Genomic DNA, 15,976 nt, shown 5'->3' on the forward strand with positions numbered 1-15,976 from the left:
TACATGATACTTTCGCTGGGTGCAGTGGACACACCTGTGATCTCAGCGACTCGAGATTGAGGCAGGAGAACTGCAGGTACAAGGTCAGCCTCAGCAATTTAGCAAGACCCTAAGCAACTTAGTGAGACCCTGTCTCAAAATAAAGAATAAAAAGGGCTGGGGATGTGGCGCAGAGGTAAAGAGCCCCTGGGTTCAATCCCCAGTACCATAAAAATAAAAAATAAAAAAAAAGAAAGAAAGAAAAAGAAAATTCCATGCTAATTTTGAGTTTTGTGATACTATTTGCTTCAGTTGATTGTTCTTTTTTTAAAAAGCATTCTTTTTAATATTTGAGCTTTTTATTTTTATTTTTTAAATTATTTGTTTTGAGATACAGTTTCTTCATATTGCTCCTGGACTCAAGCAACTGGGCAACTGGACTACAGTTACTCACCACAGAGGCTGGCTCAAATGCTTTATTTTTAACTGGTAAGATACACATAAAACAAAATGTTCCATCCCAACCATTTTCAAGTATACAGTTCCATAGTGATCAGCACATTCACATTGCTGTGACAAATCTCTAGAACACTTGCAAAACTGAAACTCTGTCTCATTACACAACACTCTCCATTCCTCTCTCCCAAGCCCTTCTCTCTGCCTCTATGAATTTGACTGCTCTAACTTCCTCATGTGAGTGGAATCATATAGTATGTGGGGTTTTGGCGACTGGTTCATCTTGTTTAGTATCAGGTCTTCAAAGGTTCATTCATGTGGTAGAATGTGTGAGAATTTCCTTCCTTTTTAAGGATAAACAATATTCCATTGTATGTACAGGTTACATTTTCTTTGTTTGTTCTTCTATCAAGAAACATTTGGGTTGCTTCCACATTTGAGCTGTCATGAATAATACTGCTGTGAACATGGGTACAAATATCTCTTCCAGATTCTGCTTTCAATTTTTTTAAGTTTATACCCAGAAGTGGAATAGTTATATTATGTGCTAATTCTATTTTTTAAAGAACCATACTTTTCCACATAGCAGTAGAACTATTTTATATTCCCACCAGCAGTGCAAAAGTTTCCAGTTTATCCATATTCTTGCCAATGTTTGTTATTTTCCGGTTTTTTGATAGTAACCATCCTGATGGGTATGAGGTAGTATCTCATTGATTGTGGTTTGTTCTTTCTTTTTATTGCTGAATAATATTCCATTGCATGAAATGGAATAACTGTTAGGTTATTCAACCTCTTATTTGTGTACTTTGTGTTGTTCCTAGTTTTTTTTTTTTTTTTTGCTATTATGAATATTCATGTGCAAGTCTTTTTGTAGAGATTGATTTTTAGTTCTGTAGGATAAATACTTAGGAATAAAATTACTCTGGGCTGGAGTTGTGGCTCAGTGGTGGAGTGCTTGCCTAGCATGGGTGAGGCACTGGGCTGGATTCTCAGTACCACATACAAAACTGAATAAAGTTATGATAAAAAAAATCCACTTAAAAATTACTGTGTCTTCCAGAGTGGCTGCACCAATTTGCAACTCCACCAGCAATGTAAAAGTGTGCCTTTTTCCCCACATCCACACCAACATCTATTAATGTTTGTGTTCTTGATAATAGCCATTCTAATTGAAGTAAGATGAAATCTTACAATTGTTTTAATTTGCATTTCTCTAATTTCTAGAGATGTTGAACACTTTTTCATATATTTGTTAATCACCTGTTTATCTTCTTCGGTAAAGTGTCTGTCCAGTTCCTTGCCTCATTTATTGATTGGGTTCTTCGTATTTTTGGTGTAAGTTTTTTTAAGTTCTTTATAAATTTTGGAAATTAGTGCTCTATCTGAAGTACACTCCGGAAAGCAGTGTGGAGATTCCTCAGAAAACTTGGAATGGACCCCCTTTTGACCCAGTTATCCCACTCCTCGGTTTATACCCAAAGGACTTAAAATTAGCATACTATAGTAATGCAGCCACATCAATGTTCATAGCAGCTCAACTCACAATAGCTAGATTGTGGAACCAACCTAGATGCTCTTCAACAGATGAATGGATAAAGAAACTGTGGTATATGTACACAATGGAATATTATTCAGGATAAAGAAGAATAAAATTATGGTATTTGCAGATAAATGGATGGAATTGGAGGATATCATGCTAAGTGAAATAAGTCAATCCCCCAAAAACCAAAGACTGGATGTTTTCCCTGATAAGTGGATGATGATATATAATGGAAGTCGGGGTAGGGGAATGAGAAGAATGGAGGAACTTTAGATTACGTAGAGGGAAGTGAGAGGGAGGAGGGGCAGGGGTATGAAAGATGGTGGAATGAGACAGACATCATTACCCTATGTACATGTATGATTACACAAATGGTATGATTCTACATCATGCACAACCATAGAAATGAAAAGATGTACCCCATTTGTGTACAATGAATCAAAATGCAGTCTGTAAAAATAAAACACAAAAAATTACTGTCTTAGAATATATATGCATATATATAATTATGTATATTCAATTTTATAAGAAACTTTCAAAATGGTTTCTTTCTGATGTGTTGGTTAAAATCTTTTGCCATATTTTTATTGGGGTTGTCATTTTATTATTGATTTATAGGGTTTCTTTATATATGCTGGATCCAACCTCTTTGTCAGCTCTGTGTATTGCAATCTTATCTTGAGATATTGTTTATATGTTGGCTTTTTACTGAACTTGTGTTTTGATAAGGAGTTTTAAATTTTTGATCAAGTCAGTGTATCAATTTTTCCTAACCTAATGGTGAGTACCTTTTCTGATCTAAGATATCTTTGTCTACCTCCATTCCAAGATTGTGAAAGTTTACTTCTAGAATCTTTATATATATGTATTTTGGGGGTGGGTGGGTGGGTTACTAGGGATTGAACTCAGGGCACTCAACCACTGAGCCACATCCCCAGTCCTGTTTTGTATTTTATTTAGAGACAGGGTCTCACTGAGTTGCTTAGCACCTCGCTCTTGCTGAGGCTGACTTTGAAGTTGCGATCCTCCTGCCTCAGCTGCCCAAGCCACTGGGATTATAGGCTTGTGCCACTGCACCCAGCTAGAATCTTTATATTTTTAGCTTTTAAATTTAGGTCTATGATCCATATCAAGTTAATTTTAGCGTATGGTGTGTGTATGGGGTGGAGGTAGAAGTTCAGTTTTTTCACATAGTTCTGAGTTATTACAGCACCATTAAAACAAAACAAAACAAAAGGACTCTGTTTTTTCCATGTCTGTTAGGCAGCTTTTTGTTGCTGCCATAATCAAACTACCTGACACAAACAACTCTGAAGGGGAACGGTTTATATCTGGATCATGGTTCTGGAGATTTCAGTCTGTGGTCAGCTTGCTCTATTGTTCTAGGCCTGAAGTGAGGCAGAATATCATGGCAGAAGCAGGTGACAGACAGAGAAACGCTGCTTAGCTCATGGCTCTAGGGAAATAAAGTGTGTGTGTGTGTGCGTGTGTGTGAGAGAGAGAGAGAGAGAGAGAGAGAGAGCGAGAGAGAGAGAGAGAGAGAGAGACAGAGAGAGAGAAGGGGCCAGGGACAAGACACAGTTCCCAAGGGCATGTTCCCGGTGACCTACTTCCTCTAACCACAGTCCACCTGTCTAGAGTTTCCACCTCCCCTCAGTAGTCCATTCAAGTTATTAATCCATCCAATGGATTAATCCACTGACAAGGTTTCAGACCTCAAGATCTAATCCCAGCGGCTTGGGAGACTGAGGCAGGAAGATCTCATGTTCAAAGACAGCCTCAGCAATGTAGTGAGGCCCTAAGCAACTCAGTGAGATCCTGTCTCTAAATAAAGTACAAAACAGGGCTAAGGATGTGACTCAGTGATCGAGTCTCCTGAGTTCAATCCCTGGAACCCCCCTACCCCCCGAAAAAGACCTAATCATTCGCTATAAGTCCCACCTTTGTACACTGCTACATTGACTTCAACACATGAGCCTTTTGGGGGACATTCCAGACCCACCACAACACCATGGAATTCCTTTTGCTTCTTTATTGCAAACTAATTGGTCATGTGGAATGGATTTATTCTCACTATTCTGTCCCATTGATTTATTTGTGTCTCCTCATGTCAAAACTACTCTTTTATTTACTGTGGCTTTCTAAAACTACTTTTGCTTTTTCTTTAGTGTTTCCTAGAATTCACCAGTGAAGCTACATAGGCTTGGGGTTTTTCCTTGTGGGAAGGTTTTAAATTATAGATTCTTTCTTTTTCTTTTTCCATTACGGGACTTTTTAGATCCCCCAACCTCCTGCATTGGGGGTCCAACCCAGCTCCTTCTATTTTTTTGTGTCAGTTTTGGAAAGTCACATTTTTCAACAAACTTATCAATTTCCTCTAAGTCATTAAATAAACTTATCAATTTCCTCTAAGTCATTAAATTTTCCTGTTTAGTGGTATCTCACAAATTTGAGTGTTTTATTGTTGTTCATTTCACCATATTTCCCAACTTTCATAGTCCTTCCCCTCTCTCTCTTTCTTTCTTTCAAGAGATACTGGTGTTTATTTGATTTTCTATTCACACAACACAATAAAAGGTGATTTCTTTTTTAATTGTAGGGATATTTATTTTTTTAAAATTTTTGTGGTCGTAGATGGACAGAATGCCTTTGTTTATTTTTATGTGGTACTAAGGATCAAACCCAGTGCCTTACACATGCCAGGCAAGCGCTCTGCCACTGAGCCACAGCCCTGAAGGGATATTTAAGAGTTTGCTTTTTGGTGTTTTGTTTTGTACTAAGAATTGAACCCAGGTGTGCTTTACCATTGAACTAAATTACTTTCTCAGTCCTTTTCATTTATTTAGAGACAGTGTCTCACTAAGCTTCCAGACTGGCCTCAAATTTGAGATCCTCCTCCCTCAGCCTCCTGAGCCGCTGGGATTACAGGTATGTGCTACTGCACCCTGCTAGAAGTATATTGTTTCTCCCTAATATTTGGGTATTTAGAAAGTTACCTTTTTGTTATTTCTTTCTAGTTTAATTTCATGGTGGTCATAGAAGATTCTTTAGGATATCAACCCTTTTATCTTGACTGAAACTTGGTTTACTTCATAGCAATCTAGTGTATTTCACAACCGTTACGTGTTTGAAAACTTAATTCCTCTTAGCAATAGCTGGAAGTTTTTAGTAGGATGTGAACACACTTTGTTTCATAGAATATATTCTGTATTCTGTTTTGTGGGGGTCCCATTTAGGTCAAATATCTTATTTGCTTTTTAAATTTTGCTTTACCTTATTTTTGTCAGTTGGACCTATCAATTACTAATGATGTGCATTTGCCTATTTCTTCTGTTGATTCTATCATTTTTTCCAAGTATTCCAAAGTTTATGTGGTGTTTACATGCTCTAAACATTATTTTTTTCTTAAGGAATTGACCTTTTTATCATGACCAAATGTCCCTTTTATCTCTGGTGGTACTTTTTTTCTGGTACCAAGAATTGAGGAGCTTAACCATTGAGCTACATCCCCACCCCTTTTTATTTTTTATTTTCAGGTAGGGTTTCACTGAGTCACTTAGGGTTTTGCTAAGTTGCTGAGACTGGTTTTGAACTCATGATCCTCCTGCCTCAGTGTCCCTAGTCACTGGGATTACTGGTGTGTGCAACCATCCTGGTTTTGGTGGTACACTTGATTCAGACTCTACTTAGATATTAATTTAGCCACTCTAGCTATCTTATGACTAGTGTGTGCATGGTAGATCAATTTGCATCTTTATTTCAGCCTCTTTGGGTCCTTATATTTTAAACTTATGTTTCTTTTACACAACATATATTTGGGGCTTGTTTTTATCCAATTTGACAATTTCTGCCTTTTAATCATGTGTTTAATCCACTCATAATAATTAATGCAATTACTAGTATGGTTGGCTTTAAGTCAAACAGCTTGCTCTTTGTTCCCATTTTTCCTGTGTGCTTTTTGCTCCTTTCCTGCCTTTTTCTGAATTGAGTATATTTTAGTATCCTATTTTATCTCCTCTCCTGCATTTTTAGTGTGCCTCTTCTTGTTTATTTGCTTTAGAGATTACAATATTTTAAAATCACCAATTTGTGTTCCGTCACTCCACCTACAGTGTAAAACATCTTCAGAATTTAACTTCGAGGGTTAAATTCAGAGATAAGTAGTAATTTGCTAATTGGAAAAATGTGTGGTCCAGCCTTCAGACAATAACCCAAAGCAACTATTGGTAGGAGTGTAAGGAATCTCCAAGAGCTTCCAGGTAAAGTGGACATTTTAAAAACTGGTAGATCCTCCAGTCAGGATTCCACCTTTTGTCTTGTCCAGAGCAGAGCCAGTGATTGATCAGAGCAGAGTAATTGATCCTCTTGTAGTTTTCATTAATCTAGTGGCCAGACTGTGAAACGCCTGATACTCATATGGTTCTCCTTTAAGAATTGGGGTGGGGAGTGAAGGAGGAGTGCAGTAGGAGGGAGTGGGTAGGGAGTTTGGGGCAATTTTTCTCCTGGGACTGTTTGTGACAAGTTCACCCATTAGCTTTTCTACAGTATATTTGTTACTTAACTGGCCTCTCTCAAAATTGTTTTTCGAGACTAGTTCAAGTCAGGTTTTCTTTTGTCAGCCATTCCCACAAGTCTGGGCACGCAATTGCCTGTAGCTCCAAGGGAAGATGGGGTTGTGCAAATGTGATCACTGCAAGGGGCCCGATGGGGTCATTTTCTCTTAGGTGGCTCTGGCGGTGAACACCTGCGACAGGTGTGCGGGCCTTCTCTCTAGCGGAGGTGCGTCCTGGCAGCTCATCCCACTCACCGCCTTGACCCTGGCGAGCAGAGAAAGGGTGCAGAACCCCGCTTCTTTTGCGGGCTGAGCAGACGACTCCCGAGGGGAAGCCCCACGCCTGCTCCTCTCCCCACCCCCAAATAATCAGTCCGGTGAAAGCGGAGGTCACCTAAGCCGGCAGGTGGCGGGCCAGGCTCTGACCCCGGAGAGCACCTTCGGCGGCGGTCCGCCGGGAGCGCGGCAAGAAGGTCCAACGACTCTGACCTCGGTGCATCCAGGGAGCGCCCGGGCGGCGGGGACCGCCTGGCCGCGAGGAGGGAGCCGACAGGGCCGCGGCCCGGGCGCGGAGGGAGGAGCGCCAGGAGGAAGGGGCCGAGCCGGGAGAGCACCCGCCCCGGGAGGAAGGGGAGGAGGCCGGGTGTTTCCTGGCGCATTCCCGGCCCGCCCAAGTGACTCACTCGGGCAGGAAAACTCCCAGGGCCCGCCCGGGACCCCCGAGCCGCCGCCGCCGCCGCTGCCGCCGCCGCCGCGGACCCAGGTGAGGATCGTCGCTGCGCCCGCTTCCACCCCGCAGCTTCGGTGGTGTCCGGGCCGTTCTCGGAGCCCGGGCTGGGCTGGGCACGGCGGGGCCCGGTTGGAGCCCCGAAGGCGGCCGGGGTGCGCGGCCTCCCGGGCGGCGCGGCCTCCCGGGATCGCCCGGCCTCCGGCCTCGCGTCTCTGGCCCGCGCACGCCGGCTTCTGAACTCCCGAGCCTGGGTCGCCCAAGTCCCTGGACCGCGGGCTCCTGCGCGCCGGCTCCTGCATTCCCTGCCGAGCCCCCGGCACCGCGTTCCAGAATCTCTGGGCCCCGGGCCCCCAGTGCATAAGTCCACGAATCACCCGACCCGGCGCACCCTGGACCCCACGGCCCCAGCCCCGAAGTCCCCAAACCCCGGGCCCCGCGCCCCGGGATCCTGGATCGAGCGTCCCGGGCACGTGGCAGAGCTCCAATGGGGAAGGGACACATTGGTGTTTTGCATGTTATTGTTGGAAAGTAAGGAGCGGACAGATTGCTGATCTTGGGCTAAAGTCATGCCACCAGACCTGAACCTGTTTTTGCTTTGTGCCGCCCTCGGAGGAGAGGAGGGAGATTGTGGTCCAGCCACAAACCATTCTCGGATTCTTGGAGAGATGAGTTTTGGGCTTTGTTAAGGAGACCGGATTGTTACGTGGGCAGCGCTGCTCCGCACAGCCATGCTGAATTGTGTATTTTAAGCCTGAGATGCTCGCGCTTAATTTGCAGCACAATGTGGGTGTGAGGAAAGACGGGGAGAGTGATTTGGAATTGGGGTTTAAGGAGCGTTTTTAAACTGAGAGGGGGCATCTAGACGATGCCAACTCTGTTGTTAAGTCTAAATGGTATAGATAGCAATCGCTTATTAAACACGGTATCGATGCTTCTCCTCTGTGGAGACGGAGACTATGGAATGTGTGTTTTCTACTAGTAGCACATACTTACTGCTTGCCACATCGTACGGTGTTTTTCAGCGTCGTGAGCTTAGTGGTATTTCAGGACTGTCTTTTAATAAGATTCCTTACTTAAGATCCGTGATTGAAGCTGCAGAGATACCTGATACCTGACTCAGATTCTTGTCCTTGACAATTTAGCGATTGTGCTGCAAAGTCCTGGCCAGGTTCATCTCTGGAGGCTGCAGCAGGCTCACGTTAAGGAGTGATGTTGCCGGCATCAGTGAGGGTCCCACACCAGCTGTTCCTTAACCCTGCAGGTTGCTAATGGTTTTCCATGAAATGCCTAGACCCACGGGCACAGAGCTGGAAAGACTAATCCCATTTTAGATAGATGTGAGCCATGACAGATACACTTCCTATAAGAATTCAGTAGGAAGATTGTGCTAATGGTGTAGGATTCACTGTTACCTTCTTTCCCTTAACACATCCCCAAGGGATTGAGGCAAACACTAGAGTTGTGGAGGACATACTCCTGTGTCAGTACATATGTTCTCATGCTGATAAGTTGCTCAAAGAAACTGTACCCTCCCAGGTTTTTGAGTGTGTGCTTATTTTTAAATTTACATATGGTCAAATTCATGTTTTGGTGTACAGTGAGTTTTACAAATGCATAGATTTCTGTGACTGCCACTATAGTGAAGATGCAAAACCAGTTCTGTTACCTCCAAAATATCCCTTCAGGTGACCTTGTAGTCAGCCTCTCTCCCTGTCCTCAACTCCTAGCCATCACTGATCTTTTCATTGCTATTTGCTTTTTCCAGGAGTCTGCATTTGAGATTCAGTCCTATTCTAGTTTGTCCCTAAGGAGTAAAGATAGAAGGGTTTGAAAAGTGTAGTTCCAGGATGCATCCTGGAAGAGAGACTAAAATGGTATTTTTAAGTGATAAGGAAATTTTGCCAACTCCAGCTCATTAAAAAAGCTAAGTGACATTACCTTACAACTTTAGCTTTCTCTCTCTCTCTCTCTGTATTTATTTATTTTTGGTAACAGTGAGATTTTGAATATCATACATTTTTCACTTAATGATCAGTTACTTAAAGATTTTGGAAATCTTTAAATGTTCATTGTTTTAGTAAGTTTTCTCATTGCTGTGACCAAAATACCTGACAACAACAACTTAGAAGAGCAAAAGTTTATTTGGGGCTCATGGTTTCATAGGCTCAGTCCATTGATGGCTAACTCCATGACTCTGGGCCATATCATGGAGGAAGGACCCAGAGGAGGAAAGCTGCTTACCTCACAGCAGCAAGAAAGCAGAAAAAGGGAGAGAGTAGGGCATGCAGGGAGGGGCACCAGGAAGAATAACCTTTCAGGGTATTCCCCCAGTGACCCACCTCCACTTGCCATGCCCCACCTTCCTACAGTTACTACCCAGGCAGTCCATTCAAATGGGGATGGGCCAATGAGGTTACAACTCTCATAATCTAATCATCTTACATCTGAACATTCCTGCATTTAGAGGAGCTTTTAGGGGATATCTTATATCCATACCATAACTTTGGTATAAAGAGTCTATATACACACACAGATTTCCCTTTTTAATGACAGTATATTGCAGTCATGCTTTGCTTACTGATGGGAATATATTTTGATAAATGTGTTATTAGGTGTTTCATCATTGTGCAAAATCATAGAGTGTAATTACCCAAAGTGAGATGACTGTAGACATTAGTAGGCAGTTCAATTTTAGGTGACCATGACTGCAGACTGAAAATGTCATTTTGCAGCGCATGACTATATTCCATAGTGTAGATGTATTATAATTTATTTCACGTCTCTGTTAGTTGACACTACTATTTTTTACTCTTTTTTCACCACTTATCAATGATGCTTTTTTCAATCAATGCTTTTTTCAGGATTCATCAATGCTCATGTCTGTATCTTGGTGCACATACTCAAATTTGTCATTCTGGAGGTGAATTTGGGTTTCAGCAATAGCTAACATTTCTTGAGTACATCATATGTTAAGGCATCATTCTAAGCCAGGGCTGCTTTTCCTGTAAAGGTCCAGATCGTGAATTTTTAAGGCTTTGTGGGCCATCTGGTCTCTGCTGCAGCATCAAAGCAGCATGGACCACATGTAATGAGTGGGTGTGGCAGTGTGCCAACAAAACTTATTTACAGAAAGAGACAGTGGTCTGTAGTTTGCTGACTCATGTTCTCAGTAGTTCATGTACTAATTGTTCTCACAACATCCCAAAGCAGGTGCAATTATTACTCCCACTTTATCGATAAAGAACTGACACAGATGAGGTAGGAGTCGAAGGTTATATGCAGAACCAAACTTTGAATTCACACTTCAAATTTAAAAATTAGAAAAAAGGTATCAGATACCATCACCAAGATGTTAGGCCTTCAGGCATCTGATGAATCAGTTACCTGTGATGATTGGAAAGGGGTGTGCATGCTCAGGGACCATTCTCAGCAACTGCATTGGGTGCCTATCTGGATTCTGGCTTTTGATCTGCTTCACTAGCATCAGTGGGCCTCCCAGAAGACCACCTGGAGGAAGGACAGAGCCTTCTGGAAGGGGAGATCAAGTTGAGTCATGGCAAGACTGTTTCTCTGACTGGTATCAATGTCTGCTCCAACAGTAATCACTAAACCAGAGTCTGTGAGGCCCTGGGTGTGATCCCCAACACTGTGAAAGATAAAGCAAACACACAAACACACACACACACACACACACACACACAAAACCATCTTGGGGGAGTCCCCCAACCTGACTTTTTTCCCACTATAACAAAGTATACAAAACATGAAGTTTGCCATTTTAAACAGTTTTAACTGGAGTTTAGTGGCATTGAATACATTTCCATCGTGCAACCATCAGTACTCTTTCTAGAACTTTTCATCATCCTAAACTAAAACTCTGTACCTGTTAAGTCATAACTTCCTTTTCTCCCCCTCCAACTATAGTGACTATTAGTCTATCTTGTCTCTATGAACTCCACTATTCCAAGTACCTCATATAAGTAGAATCATGTAATATTTTTAAAATTTCTGCTTATTTCTCTTAATATAACATTTTGAAGGTTCATCTACTCTGTAGCATGTGTTGGAATATCATTCCTTTTTAAGGCATTACATACCGCATTTTGTTTCCTTGTTCATCTATCAATGAACAGTTGGACTGTTTCCACCTTTTAGTGATTATTTAGTGATTAATGCTCTTCCCCTGTTCTCCCCCCAACCTTCCCCCCCCTTTGGTATATACCAGAAGTGGAATTGTTAGATCATGTGGTAATTCAATATTTAATTTTTTTAAAAAACCGCTATCCTGTTTTCCAGAGTGGCTTTACCATTGCACATTCGCAGCAGTGCACAAGGGTTCTGATTTCGCTATATCCTTGCAAACACTTCTTGTTGGTTTTTCTTTCTTTCCTTTATTTTTTAAATAGTAGCTATCCTAGTGAGGATGAAGAGGTTGCCAATTCTGGTTTGGATATTCTGGTGATATTGAGCGTCTTTTCATGTGCTTATTGGCCTCTTGTATATCTTCTTCAAAGAAATGTCTAAATTGAGTTGTTCGTCTTTTGTTGTTGAATCTCAGGGCTTATATATATATATATATATAGAAGATTTTAATACACATTTTTGCCCAATCTGGGAGTTACCTGTTCACACTTTTGTTGTTGTTGTTATGGAACCTGGGGGCATTCTACTACTGCGCTACATCCCTAGCCCTTTTTGTTCATTTGTTATTTTGAAACAGGGTCTTGTTAAGTTGTCAACACTGGACTCCAATTTGTGATCACTCTTGCCTCAGTCTCTTGAGTAGCTGAGATTACAGGTGTGCACCACCATGTCTAGCTATTTGCACTCTTAATAGTGCCCTGGATGGTCAAAATTTTTTGATTTAATCTACTTTACCTGTTTTTTTTTTCTTTTGTTACTGTGCTTTTGGGATCATATCTAAGAAGTCATTGCCAAATCCAATATCATGATGCTTTTCTTGTGGTTTCTTCTCTAAGAGTCGTATAGTGTTAGTACTTATGTTTAGGTTTTGAAGTATTTTGAGTGAGCTGGTCTTTTGTTTGTATGTGCACACACATGCACAGGGCCTGGTACATGCCAAGCACATGGTCTCCCATGGAGCTACCGCCCTAGCCAAGTTAACTTTTGCATATAGTATAGGTAATAGCTGAACTTGATTGTTTTGTGTGTAGATCTAGTTTTCCCATCTTATTTTATTCTTTATTTTGAGACAGTGTCTCACAAAGTTGCCCAGGCTGCTCCTGAATTTGTGATCCTATTGCCTTAGCTCCTGAGTAGCTGAGATAATAGACTCTGCCACCACGCTGGCCTATTATTTGTTTTTGCAGTGCTGTGAACTAAACTCATGGCCTCACACTTGCTAGGCAAGCGCTCTGCCACTGAGCTGCACACCTGCAGCCCCTTCCCAAAGGTCTTTGTTGAAAAGATTTGACCTTTCTTCATTGAGTGGTCTTGACACTTGTTGAAAATCATTTGCACTTACATGTAAGAATGTATTTCTGGGTTCTATGCTCTTTCCTTGGTCAGTTTGTTCATCTTTGTGCCAGTGCCACACTGTTTTGATCACTGTAGTTTATATAGTAATCTTTGAAATCAGAAAATGTAAAACCTCCAAGTTTGTTATTCTCTTTCAGGATTGTTTTGACTATTCTGGGTCTCTTGAGATTCTATATGAATTTTAGATGGATTCTTCAATTTTTTGCTTCTCCTGCAACATTGTTGAAATTTTCAAAGAAATCGCATTGAATCATTAGGTAGCTTTAGGTTATATTATCATACTACTCTTTTATTTCTATTGTAATTTAATTTTTGTTACTGGGATTGAACTTGGGTGCTCTACCACTGAGCTGCATTCGCTGCCCTTTTTATTTTTTATTTGAGACAGGGTCTTACAAAATTGCTGAAGGTCTTGCTAAATTGCTGAGACTGGCCTCCTGCTTCAGCCTCCTAAATCTCTGGGATTATAGGTGTGTGCGACCATGCCCAGTTTGTCTTCATACTGAATTTACATTTTCTGATCTATCCATTTGTGTATTTATTTCAACAATGTTTTGTAATTTTTAACGTATAAGCTATATTCATCTCTTGGTTAAATTTATTAATTTTTCTTTTTGATGTCTTAGCAAATAGAATTATTAATTTCTATTTTAGATTGTTCTTTGCTATATGGCATAAGAAGTGCTCGTTTTTTTGTGTTGCTTTTGAATCTTGCAACTTTTTTGGATTCTTTTTAGTGACTCTAATAGTGTTTCTGTGTGGGATTTCCTACATATAAAACCATGTCCTGTATCTAAAAGTTCCATGTGTTATGAAGCTATGTTATTAGGTGCATATATGTTTGTATTTCTATGTGACACTGATGGAGTGATCCTTTTATCATGTTTCTAGTAACAATTTTTATCTTTAAGTCTATTTTGTCTAATATTTGTCTCATGTTAGTATAGTAACTTCCCTTCTTTTTTGACTTCTTTTCATGGTGAATCTTCCCCCATTCTTTTAGTTTCACCTCCCTTATGTCCTTGAATTTAAAGTGTGTTTCTCATGGATAGCATATAGTTGGTTCTTGTTTTTAATTCATTCTGAATGTCTCAGCCTTCTGATTTGAGTGATTAGTCTATTTACATTTTTTTAATTATTGTAAACAAATGGGATACTTGTTGTTTCTCTGTTTGTACATGGAGTCAAGGCATACCATTTGTGTAATCATGAATTTACATAGGGTAATATTGTTTGATTCATTCTGTTATTTTTTTTTCCCTTCCCCTCCCACCCTTCCCACCCCTCTTTTCCCTCTATACACTCCTTCCTTCCTCTATTCTTACCACCCTCCTTATCCCTAACCCTAAACCTAACCCTAACCCTAATGCTAACCCCTCCCACCCCCCACTATATGTCCTCATCTGCTTATCAGCAAGATCATTCGTCCTTTAGTTTTTTGAGATTGGCTTATCTCACTTAGCATGATATTCTCCAATTTCATCCATTTGCCTGCAAATGCCATAATGTTATCATTCTTCATGGAGGAGTAATATTCCATTGTATATATATATACCACAGTTTCTTTATCCATTCATCAACTGAAGGGCATGTAGGTTGGTTCCACAATCTGGCTATGGTGAATTGAGCAGCAATGAACATCGATGTGGCTGTATCTCTGTAGTATGCTGATTTTAAGTCCTTTGGGTATAGGCCAAGGAGTGGGATTGCTGGGTCAAATGGTGGTTCCATTCCAAGCTTTCTGAGGAATCTCCATATTGCTTTTCAGAGTGGCTGCACTAATTTGCAACCCCACCAGCAATGTATGAGTGTACCTTTTTCCCCACATCCTCGCCAACACCTATTGTTGCTTGTATTGTTCATAATCGCCATTCTAATTGGGGTGAGATGAAATCTTAGGGTAGTTTTGATTTGCATTTCTCTTATTACTAGAGATGTTGAACATTTTTTCATATATTTGTTGATTACTTGTAGATCTTCTTCTGTGAAGTGTCTGTTCATTTCCTTAGCCCATTTGTTGATTGAATTATTTGTATTCTTGGTGTAGAGTTTTTTGAGTTCTTTATAGATTCTGGAAATTAGTGCTCTATCTGAAGTATGAGTGGCAAAGATATTCTGTAGGCTCTCTCCACTCTGTAGGCTCTCTCTTCACATTGCTGATAGTTTCCTTTGCTGAGAGAAAGCTTTTTAGTTTGAATCTATCCCAGTTATTGATTCTTGCTTTTATTTCTTGGGCTATGGGAGTCCTGTTAAGGAAGTCTGCTCCTAAGCCAACAAGTTGAAGGTTTGGACCTACTTTTTCTTCTATAAGATGCAGGGTCTCTGGTCTGATGCCGAGGTCCTTGATCCATTTTGAGTTGAGTTTTGTGCAGGGTGAGAGATAGGGGTTTAGTTTCATTCTGTTGCATATGGTTTTCCAGTTTTCCCAACACTTCAACCTTTGTTGAAGAGGCTATCTTTTCTCCATTGCATATTTTTGGCCCCTTTGTCTAGTATGAGAAAATTGTATTTATTTGGGTTTGTGTCCATGTACTCTATTCTGTACCATTTATCTACCTGTCTATTTTGGTACCAATACCATGCCGTTTTTGTTACTATTGCTTTGTAGTAGAGCTGAAGATCTGGTATTGTGATACCCCCTGCTTTGCTCTTTCTACTGAGGATTGTTTTAGCTATTCTGGGTTTTTTATTCTTCCAGGTGAATTTCATAATTGCTTGCTCTATTTCTGTAAGGTATATCATTGAGATTTTAACTGGAATTGCATTGAATCTGTATAGCACTTTAGGTAGTATGGCCATTTGGACAATATTAATTCTGCCTATCCAAGAACATGGGAGATCTTTCCAACTTCTAAGGTTTTCTTTAATTTCTTTCTTTAGTGTTCTGTAGTTCTCATTGTAGAGGTCTTTCACCTCTTTTGTGAGATTGATTCCCAAGTATTTTATTTTTTTCGATGCTATTGTGAATGGGGTAGTTTTCCTAATTTCTCTTTCTGAAGATTCATCACTTATGTATAAAAATGCATTGGATTTATGAGCATTGATCTTGTAACCCGCTACTTTACTGAATTCACTTATGAGTTCTGAAAGTTTTCTGGTGGAATTTCCAGGTTCCTCTAAATGTATAATCATGTCATCAGCAAACAGGGATAGTTTGAGTTCTTCTTTTCCAATTCGTATCCCTTTAATTTCTTTGGTTTGTCTAATTGCTCGGGCT

The 15,976-nt window shown here is 40.7% G+C and overlaps 1 protein-coding gene across 1 annotated transcript in view; it reads left to right on the forward strand.

Annotated features, from left to right (window-relative positions):
- Positions 1 to 7,232: 7,232 nt before the first annotated feature.
- Positions 7,233 to 15,976, forward strand: part of CYFIP1 (cytoplasmic FMR1 interacting protein 1) — a 110,798-nt gene continuing 102,054 nt past the window's right edge. Inside the window, 1 exon segment of the mRNA XM_079128433.1 lies at positions 7,233 to 7,293. The gene's annotated coding sequence lies outside the window, so the exon portion shown is untranslated.

The sequence above is a fragment of the Sciurus vulgaris genome (assembly GCF_902686455.1).
Source record: "Sciurus vulgaris genome assembly, chromosome: 2".
NCBI lineage: Eukaryota > Metazoa > Chordata > Mammalia > Rodentia > Sciuridae > Sciurus > Sciurus vulgaris.